The sequence below is a fragment of the Pteropus medius genome, unplaced genomic scaffold (genome assembly GCF_902729225.1).
Source record: "Pteropus medius unplaced genomic scaffold, Ma_sr-lr_union100, whole genome shotgun sequence".
In the NCBI taxonomy this organism is placed as follows: domain Eukaryota; kingdom Metazoa; phylum Chordata; class Mammalia; order Chiroptera; family Pteropodidae; genus Pteropus; species Pteropus medius.
Window position 1 is genome coordinate 1,284,897 of NW_024340693.1, and position 13,626 is coordinate 1,298,522.

A 13,626-nucleotide genomic window follows, 5' to 3' on the forward strand; every position below is an offset into this window, starting at 1 on the left:
CCGAGCAGATGCCCGCGAGCTCTGAGACAGATGTCATGGTGCAGGCGGTGATGGGGGGCGCTGCTGGGCACAGTGCTAGTCGCTGGATGAAGTGAGGGTCTCACCCCAACGCAGCCTTAGCTTGCTCAAAAGGACCGAGCACCTTATTGGCAGCGGAAGAAACGGGTAGACACCCAGAACGTCTCGCATAGTCTCCCACAGAACTCTGTGGGCGACTCCTCTGGCGCCTTTTAATGAAGGGGATGGGAACCATCCCAACCCGGCCATCCTTGTTCCGGGTGCTCCACCACTGTTCGTCAGGCTTCTCTATTATTACCAGGAACTCACCTTCTCAAAGGGCAGGTCCTCAGCATCCATCCCAGGGAAGTCATAGAGTCCTACATGTTCCAATGCGCTTAGATATCTGGGCGCGGGCTCCACCAGGGTGGTGGTGGTTAGGCGGTGAGTTTTGTAAAACTCCAGCAGGGCCGGCAAGCAGTCAAATTCTAGGTCCCTGATCTTAAAACGGCAGTCGGGCAGCGAGTTGAAGACTCAGGAGGAGACCCACGAGTTCTCAGATGGACAGTGCATAGTCCTCAGGACAGGTGGGGGAGTCACGGACTAGGAATATGCCGTGGAGTCAGCCTTGGAGTCAGGTTTGTGCCTCCTCACGAGACATTGGCCCTACGTACCACGCGGAGTGATCTGAAGAGTTAAACTTGAACCTGGGCGACATGGTGCCGGTCCGGGGATTGGGGGCGGTAGGGGGCGGTGCAGGCCCTGATGGCGGAAGCCTGTCTGGCGACTGTGTGTAAAGTAGTTGCACAGGGACTGACCTGCCGAGGTGTACAGCAGTAGGAAGAAAATAGGTTCTTCCTTGGGGTCCCCTTGGTAGATTATTTTTGCTAGCACCCCCTTGTTCTTTTCTCGAGTTGGTTGGGCCACAAGTACTTCATTCTGTCCCTGCCTGTTTGCGCTAAACTGGACCCAAGGGAGCACTATAGTAGCGATCCGCAGCCACGTGTCTATGTGTGGCCCCTGGTCTGGATATCTGGGGGTCCCTGTCACTACCTGATACACTGCCCTCACTGTGGGGAGATCTAGGGTCCTTTCCGAGGGCCACCCTACCCCGAATGTGGGTCATTCAAGCTCACAAAGATTACGAAGCTTTTCTGGGTTCAGCCCGATCCCGTAATTCTCTGAGAAACTTTTCTTAAAATTTTGCAACATACAGTCTAAGACAGTTGGTTTACGGTACTTCCCTCCATATTTGCAGGGAGCTTCTTTTGAAAATTGGGCGCAGAGGCCAGTGTTAATATATTCCCTAAAGTTCCAGAAACCTGGTTAAGACAGCATAAAACACTTAAATTATTTTGACGGAATTCTTGTTTTCTTCTGAGAAAACTTCTTCATAACTTTAGTAGCAGACCAATAGTCTCAGAAACGTTAAACACAGTTCTGATTTTACATTAGCTTACTTTCGACATTCACATTTCCAACCCTGTTTTGCTTAGTTACATAAAATTTCTCCCTCAACATCCCTCCCCCAAACCTTCTTTCCCACTTTCCTCTCAGGATTTTACACTTTCTTTATTCCTTCAGTTTACTTTGCCCTTGGGATTTCTCTTCACGTACACAAACCTTCTACTGCTTTCTTTCCCCTCAGTTTGCCTCTTTTCACCCGTTCAGAAGTAACCAACTCTGAGGCAGACACCTTTCCTTCAGTTTCTTTCAAAATATGTCTCCAGACCGTATACCTTCTGTTACCAAGAACACTTTCCTTTCTACTTGCTCAAACCTTCTTCGACAGGCCTTTTCCTTCATGTAGATCTGAGGTACCTCCCTCCCGCACCTCCCACGACAGACAGCATCCACGCCACACTACGGAAAGGGGGACAGGGTCAGAGGGTCAGGAAAATTGGAGGGGACACCACTCGCTTCACATGTCTCCGGCCGCTCCCCTCGTGGGGATTTCTTGCGCCTTTTGGCATTGGTGGGTCGGTATAAACCCCCACCCCGGACCACTGGAGTGGACTCCTCACAGAGACCCAGTGGGGTCACCGTAAGCCGTATGAGGGTCGCCACGGAACCGCGGATGGGGGCTCAGCTCTCGCTTCGTCGCAAGGCCACGTCTCAGCACTCACTCCCTTTCGCACGCCTCCCCCCGTCCCTTCACAATGTGCGCTGGAAAGTGAGCGGCTGCTCCCCTTAACTTGTGGAGGGCGGTGGGCTGCCCTCCGGAGGGTGATGGAGCACCCCCCTTTACTTAGTGTTGACCCAACTCTTCCCACCCTGCATCAGTGACGCAAAGGCAAACAAGGGTGGGTGCCCCTCCCAAGAGGACACTGTTCAGGTGCTTATCTGGCCGTGTCCCCTCGTGGGGAGCTTAGGTGATGCTTAGCTTTAGCAGACTCAGCATTGTGACTTACAAGTGGACACTAGTCCAATGCCACCATAGACCATAAGCCATTCACCACGAAACCACACAGTGAGCCCACACAAACTCCGTAACCTTTAGGAGACCTTCAGGGTGCCTAGCCGTGGAGCTACAAACTGCATTCTGACCTACTCAAGCTCACGCTGCCATTCACTCACATCGCCTCACACATTAGTTAAAACATTGCCTCCCCGCTTCCCCGCCTCAGTGGCCAACCCAGAGATCACCACTGAAATTACTTCATCTGCGCGCGGCTCTCAACCTGATGCCTCCCCCACTGGGGACATCCTGGGTCTCCACCCCTCCCCCCTTTTGGAGACTCCTGATGAACCTGGAAATCACACGACAGGTTCCTTGTCCAATGTCTTCTTGCTGAAGACCGGGGAGCTGCGTCCAGTTCCTCTTCCCTCCGGCAGAGGACCTGAGTTGGGGCTGTCCCGGGACCTCGCGCAGCTAGCCTGCTCCTTTGGTCTTACTTTGTGCGCTTACTCTCCTCCTCTTACTCCCTCCCATCTTACCTTGGTACCTCTTCCTCCTGCGGCCGTTTCTGGTGAATTGGTCCTTCTCTCTTCGGAGTCCAGGTGGGCAGCTCAGCCATCCCGGGGAGTCAGGGTGCCAATCTGAAAGAGAACCCAAAATATTCAGGTGACATGTCTCTTAGTTGTCTCAGAACCCCTCCGCCTTGGTCTGGCCAAGCCGCTGGTCCGGCGGCTCAGGGGGCCGGCGTGGTTGGAATCTCGCAGCGGTCTCCAAAAATGTTGTGGAAAAATCCCAAAACCAGTCCAGCGAAAAACCAAGCAGTAACTCGGAGAGAAGGAGAACTCAACTTTATTACACACGGTCCCAGAGGAGCTAGTGCTCTGAAGATCTGGGCAGTGTGTGTCCTTATATACAGGGTTTTTACACAAGCTGATTGGTCGATTCAAACTTAGACCATTACAAGTGGACATAGGAGTTGCTATGGTTGCAAGTAGTAACCTTGGCAGAAGGGCAGGAGTTGTCATGGGTTACCGGCCAGTACAAGGTGTTACAAATTGTTAAGGGAAGTGGGAGCCGCCAGGGTACAAAGTACTACAAGAGACGGGACGTGCTAGGGGCACAAACAGTTACATTCGTGGAGCAAAGGTACAAACAGTTACATTTGCAGATCGAGCAGAGTGCAAGTGAGCTCTTGCACGCAGCAAGCACTTTTGCAGAAAGCAAGCGTATTTACAGAAGCAGAAGAGAAAGCTGATTAGTTTTTAATGAAATGCCCCCAAATTTCCTCTTCAATGTGTCCTGGTGGTCGTTGTTTAAAATCACATTCATCCCGTTTTGACTGGGCAGCCCATGCTCTCACGGCCAAGCTTTTCTAAAGTTTGTGTTTGATGACATCCTGAATTCTCAGCTTTGCAGAGCACCTGCTGGTTTAAAAACAGTTGAACTCTTTAGACACTTACAAAACCACCTGGTATCTGTCTCTCTTATGAGATTTTTTTCCCTGCTAAGAACTAGCAGGGAACTTGAATCTGACTAAACTCCAATATTCCTACAATAGTGGAAATTATAATGCATCATGACATTATTTTAATTGAATTAGTTCACTTTAAAAATAGAATGAGAGAGAAATTTCCTTTCGTTCACTTTAAGTTAAAAAATAATCCCATGAAGATAATCTTGCAAAATATTGCCATTCAGTTGCTTTTTTTCCTTAAGTCCAAGGAGCAGTTAGTCCTTAAAACATTAATGTTTTGCTAGAACTCATTTGTATACTTTAATTGATTAGTTAGACCATTTCTCTAGGTTTCATGTTACTAGCCTTGGTGCGCATTTCATTTTTAAAAATCCTTCATGGATCATGATGTGGTAATTGTGATTTTTAAGAACGATCAGTTAAACAGTCTTTGGAGACGGGAGCTTCCCGGAAGCTTATCTTCACCAAGTGAAGGGAGTCAGTGCTTTTTTATTTCCGTCGCTTCTCATTTCGCTCTGCCAGTGGGTGGTGAGTGCTCTGCATGTCCGAGTCCCCTGAAAGACGCCCCTCGGGTCCCACCTGCCTCCGCAGTGTGCGGTGTGGGCCGTCCTCTCTGAGAGACGGTGCGCCGCCTTACCCGGAACGAGCGCGTTGCTGCTTTGCTGTGTGTTTGCTTTTCTACGCCACATTGTCAGACTAGAAGGATCTGGTTCCCCTAACGCGTCTGAAAGCTCAAGCGTCTTGCGTTCTGCAGGACAGCCACGTTAGCAGGAAGTTCGGACGGGTCTGTCTGGCAGGGGCCCGGTCAGGCGGGTCCTGCGTTTGGCAGGGCGGCTGCATGTGAGACGGGTGCTCCGTGGTGCCAGAGGTGGCCCGGGCAGCGTGGCTCTGGCCGGGCATGTCCTCTGACCGCTCTGTGCAGCTCCCGGCTGCAGCCAGCGGGGCGAGTCCAGGCCACGTGAGTGGAGACACGAGCATCTGCATGAGCTTTCGAAAGAGAATGTGGACGAGGCCTCCTCTTGCTCTCTTTAAATTTGTTTTAAAATTAGATCTGACCTCCATTTCTTGGAACAACATAACTAGTATAGATCTGGCTATTTTCATGAATCATTTTGTCGTTTCCCAAGCTACTCATTTGTTGCAGACATGCACACATGTAGTTACGATAGGCAAGTAAACATGCGACATGTTTAGTCTAAACATTTTGCTCTCATAATGCCTTCATTTGTTAAAGGGGTTAATATTGGTGGGGAGGTCCCAGACAGGTGGCTCTTCCGTGTAGACCAGAACCTCCAGTGACCCAAATGGACGATGCCACTTCTGGTCAGTGGCAGCACAGGTGTTCCAGACTGACCTGACACTCGTGGGCTCGGGCCTCGGCCTCCAGAAATACAGGACGGTGTGGCCGAGGACACGTGTGGGCCAGCTGTGCAGTCACCTCACTGGGGCTCCCAAGGTTGCAGGTTTTATGGTATAATATTCGAATGTCAAAAAACAGGCGAGATCACTAATTACTCAAAAAGTGAGCAGGCCAGGACTTGATGGCTCTGCCACACACACACACACAGGTACACTGAGAAAGAACATGGCCTGGGGCCAGGTTCACAGTGCCATCGTCACACCGGCTACGCAGGCCCGACTCTGCCGAACACGGATTACTGGTGGTCCATGTTCAAGAATTTGGGTTTGTTGAGTCCTCTCTGTGTGCACTGTGGAATCCACGGTGTGAGGCACGCGACCCGCCAGCTGACGTGGGTCAGCCTCGTTCCCTGCCCTAACGCGAGGGACAGCAGGCATCTCCGGCCATGTGGGCTCTGGCTCCTTCACTGTTGTCTCAATTACTGACTCTTTGTTGCAAAATTAATAGATTCCCACTCTTCTTTAGATCTCCTTGACGATAAGCCACCCTTGGATGCATCCTGGGTGATGGGCATGAAACACTCAGGATGTTCGGTGGCCTTTCCCAGGAAAGCGTCGTCTTCACTGGCGTGAGGAAGCAATAGCGACTGTTCTTTTAACATTTTTTGTGTCTTTTGTTTCTTAACTGTTTTAATTGTATAGGATTTTTTACATGCCACTTAATTTGTGATGCGCATAACGTTTAATGTGAATCTCAGAATCTGTCGCAATAGAAAAGAAGTAGGAATTACAGTTGGAGGGAATATTAGGGGATAAAAATACTTAAAACCCAAATGTTTTATTCTATCTCCACTAATTACTTTTGCAGAAAATGCTAAAAACTTTGTTGTAATGACTGTGTTTACTTATTTATACTTTTAATTAGGTTTTTCGTACTTATTTATTTAATTTTTTAGGACATTTGCTTTTAATATTGTGTCTTGATGTGGAAACTATATGAGCATTTTAAAAATAGAATCTTTAAGATGATAGATATGTTTGAAAACATTTCCCAAATTAACAATAATTTGAATTTTTATTAGGTTTTTAGTCTCCAGACAACGCTTTAGCTTAAATATTTCTGAATTGCCCAGTGACTCATTAATAAGAACAAAAACATTAAAGTAATGTCATAAAATTTACTCTTTTTATTTTACCTTTTTCCTCTTTTCATCGACTTTACTTCATGTACGTGTGTAGATAACCCGGCTACTGCTTCGTCACCAGCAGTGTGTAGGTTTCCGTACATTTGGAATTTTGGCACAGCAAACAGGAAATTAAGATGGACGTTCTCCTCTATAAAAAGGCCCTCATTTGATATTATTCTCAAACTCTGAAACGTGGTTTTTGTTTCACCGTCTCCGAGCTGACTCAGTGTCGCCCTGTGGAAAAGCGAGACCTTTGCACGTGTCATTTCCAGGGTCTGCCTCAGCTGGCCAGGCTAGCAGGAAGGAACCGAATGCAGGTCGCGATGCAGCTCATCACCTGTCCAGCTCTGTGCGCTCAGCGTCTCCTTCTCGCCCCTCCTGCCCTCTCCCCGTTAACGGTTTTTTTTTTTCAACCCTGAAATTTGCATTCAAAATATTTGTCTTCCTCTGGGAAAGCCACATATCCCAAATCAACCTTCCGCGAAATGTCCGAATTACTCTCTCCCTCTTCGCCGTGGCCAGCTTCGTTGCCAGGATGTTTCACTTCAAGGAGCAGTGTCAGACACAGCCCGCATGCCCCTGCCTTCCCGTGGCTGCATCCAGACAGACTCGGTGACAGCATCAGAAGTCTGGGAGCCTAACCATTGCTATGTCCACCCGCTGAGAACCTGGGCACTTCCCGAAAACACGGGACGGACACACGCTGTTCAGGTGGCAGACGCCGCCTTCAGTTCACACGGCGGGGACGCAGTGTCCAGTGAGGTCCCTTTACTGTGTCACGATGGTGTGTGAGTGTGTTGTTGGGATTTTTGTTTCAGTGTTTGTCTCCCAGTATTTTAAACTTAATTTAAAGAAAAAGATGTTTCTAAATTGTATTTATTAACTGTGACTTTCCTTACCTTTTGTGCTGCTGCTCTGCTGGTTTCGTGAGCCCAGTTGTGTTTGTGCCTAGATTGTAATTTGCTAATAAATTTCTAGAGTGCTGCTTGTCGGTGTGTTCCTTGTGGTTCCTGTTTGGTCTACAGTCGCTGGTGCACTCACTGTCACCGGGGGAGCGGCGGGGGCGGGGAGGGTAGTGAACCCCTCACGAGTCAGGGGTGACTTCCCCGGAGTTCCGGTCCTTAGAACATCGCATAGTGTGAAGCTGGCATTTGCGTCGACCGTGCGTCACACTAACGATGTCAAGGCCGATGCAGGTGAGGCGAAGGGCCTCTGGAATCCTGGCTGGTCCCACAAACCCTCGTGTCATTCGTGTAGACCACTGCAAAGTGGGCGTTCCAGAGGGTGAATTTTTCCAGACGACTGTCTGATTTTATGAATCCCCAAACTTTTTGATTCATAGATCGTATTTACTTTTCTGAGCAGCTTTAGGTTTACAGAAACAGTAAACAGCAAGGAGAGCTCTCGGGACCCCCCTCCCCCCCACCTTTTATTAATACCTGTCGTTGACGTCTTGCTTTGGTGCCTTTGTTTCAGGCGAATCCGTACTGACACATCCTGTCGCTGAAGTTCACGCTTTGCGTCCAGCGTCATTCTGTGCCGTACGGTTTAGTGGGGTTTGAGGAAGGCATAATGTCATATATCCATCATCATAGCGTCACGCGGAATGGTTTCACCACCCCGAAAAGCTTCTGTGCTCCACCTAGTCACACCGGCAGCCACTCCTGTTGTTACTGTCCCCCTACTTTGCCTTTCCGGAACGTCCTGCAGTTGGAGCCCTACCGCGCGCACACAGCCTTTCCGGATGAGCTTCGTTCACTTAATAGTGTGCATTTGGGGTTCCTTTCCCCGCCCCCTTCTCTGTGTCTGGCACTTTTGTTTTGTTTTTTTAATTTTATTAGTTCCAAGTATTTTGGGATCTTTAATGTCCGTTGTGGCGTCATAGTTGGTTTCGTCTCATCAGGGAGTCTTGTCCCATCACGTGGGTTTGCCACTTAGTTTATTTGTTCACTGACTGAAGGACATTTTGGTTGCGTCCAGGTTTTAGCAATTAGGGAGAAAAATGCTACAGACATTCACGTGCGGGTTTCCGTGTGGGCCTGAGTTTTCAGCTCGTTTGAGTAAATGCCTGGGGGGGGCAGGAGCTGGGGTGCAGTGCAGTAGCTGGGGTGCTTAGTTTTGTGAGAAGCCCCCGGGGTGCCTTCTGAGTGGCCGCCATTCCTGGGCATCCCGTGCCATTCCGCATCCCGGGCAGCGCCCACGTGGGCCTGCCAGCTGCCCCCGTCCTCGTGGCCTCCGGCGGCGTCCGGATTCGAGTCTGCCGTTCGCACAGGCTTGTGGTGGCATCTTGTTGCTGTTCGAAGCTCCAGTTCTCAGTGACCTGACCTCAAGCTTCTTTTCATACGCTTTTCTAGTTTTCCTTGTTTTTTTTTTTCTTTTTTTTCTTTTTATCGTAACCTTGCGAAAACGTTATCACACGTTTTCTCTGACTTTGTGAAATCAAGAACTTGAACTTCACCTTTGTCTGTGATTCAGAGTTACCCCTGTGACATGCCACCCTCGGCAGCTAGTGGTCCAGATAGGAAGTAGATGCTTAATGCATGATGTGTTGTCATGTAGTTGCACGACTTTTATATCTGAAAGGTACCTAGCAACAATTTAATTCCGCGGCCTCACCCTTGTTTCTTACTCTCAAACATATCAAGGAAAAGAACTAAGGACAATTAATTAGGAACAAAAATAGGAAGCATTCATGGCTAGAGCCTCCCACTCTCCCTTCGGCCCTTTCTGTATGTGGCCAGCGCAGCCTGGTGATGGGACATGGTGACTGGCTCGTATGGCAGAGCGTACTTGAGTGTTGGGTGTCCGCCCAGAGAATCCAGGAACCTCGTTGGAAACCGAGAGAGAGGACGGAAGCATTGCCTGGCCCGCGCCAGCTGCTGCCCCTCAGATGGGTAGGCAGAAAGGCAGGGGGACGCACGTCTCACGTGCCTGGGCCCATCAGCTCAGTGCCCGGGACCGCAGGCTCGTGCCAGCGTGCTTCCCTCCCTTCCGACCACCTCAGCCAGCCACATCTGGCCCAGACAGACGTGGCGGTCGCCTGGGCTTCCTGAGGCATCCTCATTCTCAGGCATCGCTCAAGGACAGGTGCGGAGGGGCGTTGGGGGAGAAGCACGTGTCTCCAGTGCCTGCATCCAGCCCTCTCTGTGATCGGAAGGTGTTAGGGCCAGCTCTGCCCGAATTTTAAGCTTTCTAAGGTCTTCTCAGGACCTTTCAAGATGTGCGTCTAAGAGCACCCTCAGAGCTGGGGAACAGGCTTAATGCCTTTTTCTGACCTTGCGGAATGCTGCAGATAGGGTGTGAAGAAAGCGAACCAGACAGCAAGACGTTCACTAACGACCCTCAAGCCTCTGAATCAGACTCTTTATCCAAAGTTGACAATAGTTCAGAATAAGAAACACGAGATAAATTTACATTCTAGGATTGGAACTGAGATTTATAATGTTTACTACGTGCCAGAGACTTTTATTTTATGAAATCCCTACAGTAGTTCTGAGATCGTTCTGAGATCACCAGTCCCTCTCTCCCCTTCCCTTCCCTGTAACGCAGTGTTGCCGGGAGACCGAGGCCACCGTGCTGTATCCAGTTACACGATGTATGTTTGTAACGACAGGGAAAAACGGTGTCCCCTGTGTCGTGAGGTGGAAACGGAGTCGGGCGTTGGCTGCCGTGTGCCGTGTCCGGGTGGAAACACACACCTGCTTTCAGGGCAGGATTGTGGAAGGAGCCAGTCGTTCTGAGTTTCCACGAATCACATTCAGACCATCTGCTTAACCGCCACGGAGTTCTCTGAGTTAGTTCATCCGGAAGGTTCACAGCAGTACTCAGCCCGCCAGGTGACGAGCCCGGAGCCATTAGCTGTTGTGTTTGTCGCTGCCCGTCCCCGGGAGAGCGGCCCCCGTGAACTTGGGCCTGGGTTCCGTGTCCGTATCGGAGGCTCCACCATGGAGCCGACTGGGCCTCAGTGCACAAAGCGCTTTCAGTGAGCATACCTTAAATAACTTCTTAAAGCAAGTGACCATCGCATTCCGTAACATCAACCCTAAACTATCGTGTCTGTAACGAAGTGATTGGGGATGGATGAATTGAGTTTCATTTGGGATTTGCAAAATACCTCAAGCTGTTTTTCAAACATTTTGAAATAGATTTTGTAACATTTTCCAAACATACTTATCAAGTATATTTTCTCTAATTTTTAAACTTTTGTGTATTTTAAGGAAAATTTCATCCGTATGTTTCTGATTCGTTTGCACTCGTCGAAGTCATTTTTTAAGAATTTGTTTTCCAAGAAGGCTCAGGAACCCTCCACATGAACTCTGCCAACTTTAAAAGCCTATTTCTCAATCCAGATTTTTTTCCTCAAAGATTGTGGATGAAATGTTTTAGTTCAGTTTACAATGCAGAGCCTGTTTCTAAGCTCGTTCTGAATTAATATAATAGGTTCTTCTGCATTTGCTGTGAGAAGCAGCTTCATCTGTTTCCCTTTGGTGCAAAGAGCTCTGTGATAATGCCACGCTCTCTCAGAAACAGCACACTGACGTTTTGTCTTCCCAGATTCATAGCAGAGGTGACAAACGCGGGTTGATCAAACATGTCAAATTAAATTATTGAGGGTCTGTCCCATATGCCGAATGTCTGCATACTTGTACATATTCAAATATGCATGCATGCACCCAAAAAACATGTAAATTCTTATAGATGATCTTTTTTGTTTTTACCTCTGCTTATAAATTCTAACGAGACGTGACTGTATTCTGGCTTACGTTAATGTACTGTGCAGTGGCTGTGATTATGCTTGCTGTCTTCTCACCGGAGGTGTAGGTCGGTGGGTCCCTGCCACCTGGCTGTGGTTCTTTGAGAGGAGCTTGTCGTACAGTTTTAATTGAATAGGCTGAGTGCATGAAATCGTCTTTGAAAAGGTAAGGGCACTGCATTGAAGGTAGAAGGAAATGTGCTGACAGCTAATTGGACAGAATGTCACACACCGCGGGGACTCGGGGACAGAATTGCAGGCACAGAGCAGCGGCAGAATGGAGTCTGCCCAAGGCAGCGAGAACCGTGTCCGGAAATATTCACGTTAAGGGGACATGAACGTCTTTCTTGGGTTCTCACGAGAGAATCGTGTGAAATACATATCTGTTCATCGCAGAAAATAATTTCTTCAGTTCCTGTTCTTAATGGAAACTACCGGTTTTTTTCCTCTGAATTTTTGAGTGTGGGATTACTAAACAATGAAAATATCTCCCGTACTTTTCAAGGTCTACCAATTTCTTATATATTTTGTTAGTGCCGTAAATGAACTCGATGTTTTAGAAAGATTTTTTCACGATGAATTCCTTTTAAGAACGAACACCTAAATTTTTCTTCATTCAAACCAAAATGAAAAACTTCTTCCACGAAGAGAGACTTTTAACCTTTTACTTTGCATTTTTCCGTATGATAACTATTTTACTTTGTGAAGGAAATAATGCTTACAGAATAATTAAGCTCATTTTTAGAAAGCGGTGTTTATAGAAGTCAGGCCAATACCCGCTCTGACGTCATCTCCCAAAAGCCCTCGGCCTAAAAGTTCGTCTTAGCCCTCGAGCTCATGTTACTTCCCTCGGTCGTTGTCACTGCATCCTGGGACAGTGCCCCGCAGACTTCTGTGATGACGCCTCGCCATCAGTCAGATGTCTGTGCGCGTCACGTGCTACTATATGGGCAGTTTACAGAATATAGTTTACAGCATTTTTTGTATGTAATTTATAAAAATATTCAGAGTTAGAAAACATAGACTGGCAGTCTGAAAACACCAAAAAATCATTTTGCTGGTACAAGATGCTCTCGAAGAATCGCGAATAGTGTTCGTATCGAGATTAAACCTGCTTCGTCATTTTTTTTAAACCCCGAGCCGACTGGGTGCGGTGACGCGGCTCATTCCGGGGCTCAGTTTCAGTGGCATCGGAAGAAGTGAGTTTGTAAAGCTGTGCGGATCTAAGCGGAAGAATGGCTGGCTGCCGTCGGAGCTCATTGTCTAATAATTCCCACTAATTCTGCAGAAGTTTTCGTGTCGCTGTTAAATCCGCGTGGTCCCCGATGTCAGTCAGTTCTTGCAGATAATCAGAAGGCGCGTTTTCTGCGAATAGTTCACAACCCCTGAACTTCTTGGTTCGGAAAAGTGGTTTCAGGGTTGAGTTGCACATACAGTTTTTAGCAACAAAATGACAGAACAGTGGGGACATCCTCAGGTCGGGGGGCTGAGTGTGCCCCCCCGGCCTGCCTCCCCAGCCCCACGTGCCCCGAGTTCCAGTTCTCCTGGTCCCCTGGAGCTTTTCCTGGTTCTGCTGAGTCTGGAACATGCTGGCCCTCGAGTGACGTGGGACTAGTTTAATTCTTCTTGTGAGTTTTCATTTCCGTCTTAACTCCCGACATCCAGACACGGCAGGGGTGTGGCACTGTCTGCTTCCTCCCCTTCACTCACCGGCGACCCCGTGCCGGTGTCCACAGCCTGTATTCAGAACGTCCCCTGAGAGGCACCAGGTCGTGCAGGTCCCGCGTCTGGGCCGGGACACTGGGACAGCTGTCGGCTGGCTAGGGCAGCACCGTGGCTGGCCGGCCGCTCCGTGCCCACGCAGGAGGAGCGGAGCCCCAGCGAGAGGTGAGGGGAGGTGGCAGAGGGGGACCAGCAGTGAGATAGACTCGCAGTCGCCAGCAGGAAGGTGTTCAGCGGTGACAGGCAGACTGGAAGGCAGACGTGGGGAGGGCAGACCTGTGACCGGCTGGAGAGGCTGGACATGAGCCACCTGTGTTTGGTCTTCCGTGGACTGTCCTCTCGTGGAAGCATCGGTCCGGCCCGTTGGCTCGGGGTCTGCGAGCGATGTCAGCCAGGGGCCTGAGTGTCGGGTCATGAGAGGCGTTACCGGCGCTGTGGGGGCTTCAGCTCTGCAGGTGGAAGCCTGGATTCCAGCTCCAGCCCCACTTCTGCCGCGCGGGGCGACCGGGCGAGTTTCCCGGCCCCTCTGCGCCTCTCACCGCACCTTCCTTACGGAACGCTGGAAAGATGAAACGAGCTCCCGAATCGGACGTGCTTGTCACTTTCTGGCTGCATGTTAACCCCCAGTAAGTGGTCGCCACGGTGCCGAGCCATGGTGGCACGTGGCAGGCTCTCCCGGAGCCAGCTCGGGTACCAAGGACTGACTGCTGCCAGCCTCCAACCGCTGGTAGCTTGA

At 49.5% G+C, this 13,626-nt stretch overlaps 1 pseudogene; it reads right to left on the reverse strand.

Annotated features, from left to right (window-relative positions):
- On the reverse strand, positions 1 to 2,477 carry LOC120602339 (crk-like protein; annotated as a pseudogene).
- Positions 2,478 to 13,626: the final 11,149 nt, after the last annotated feature.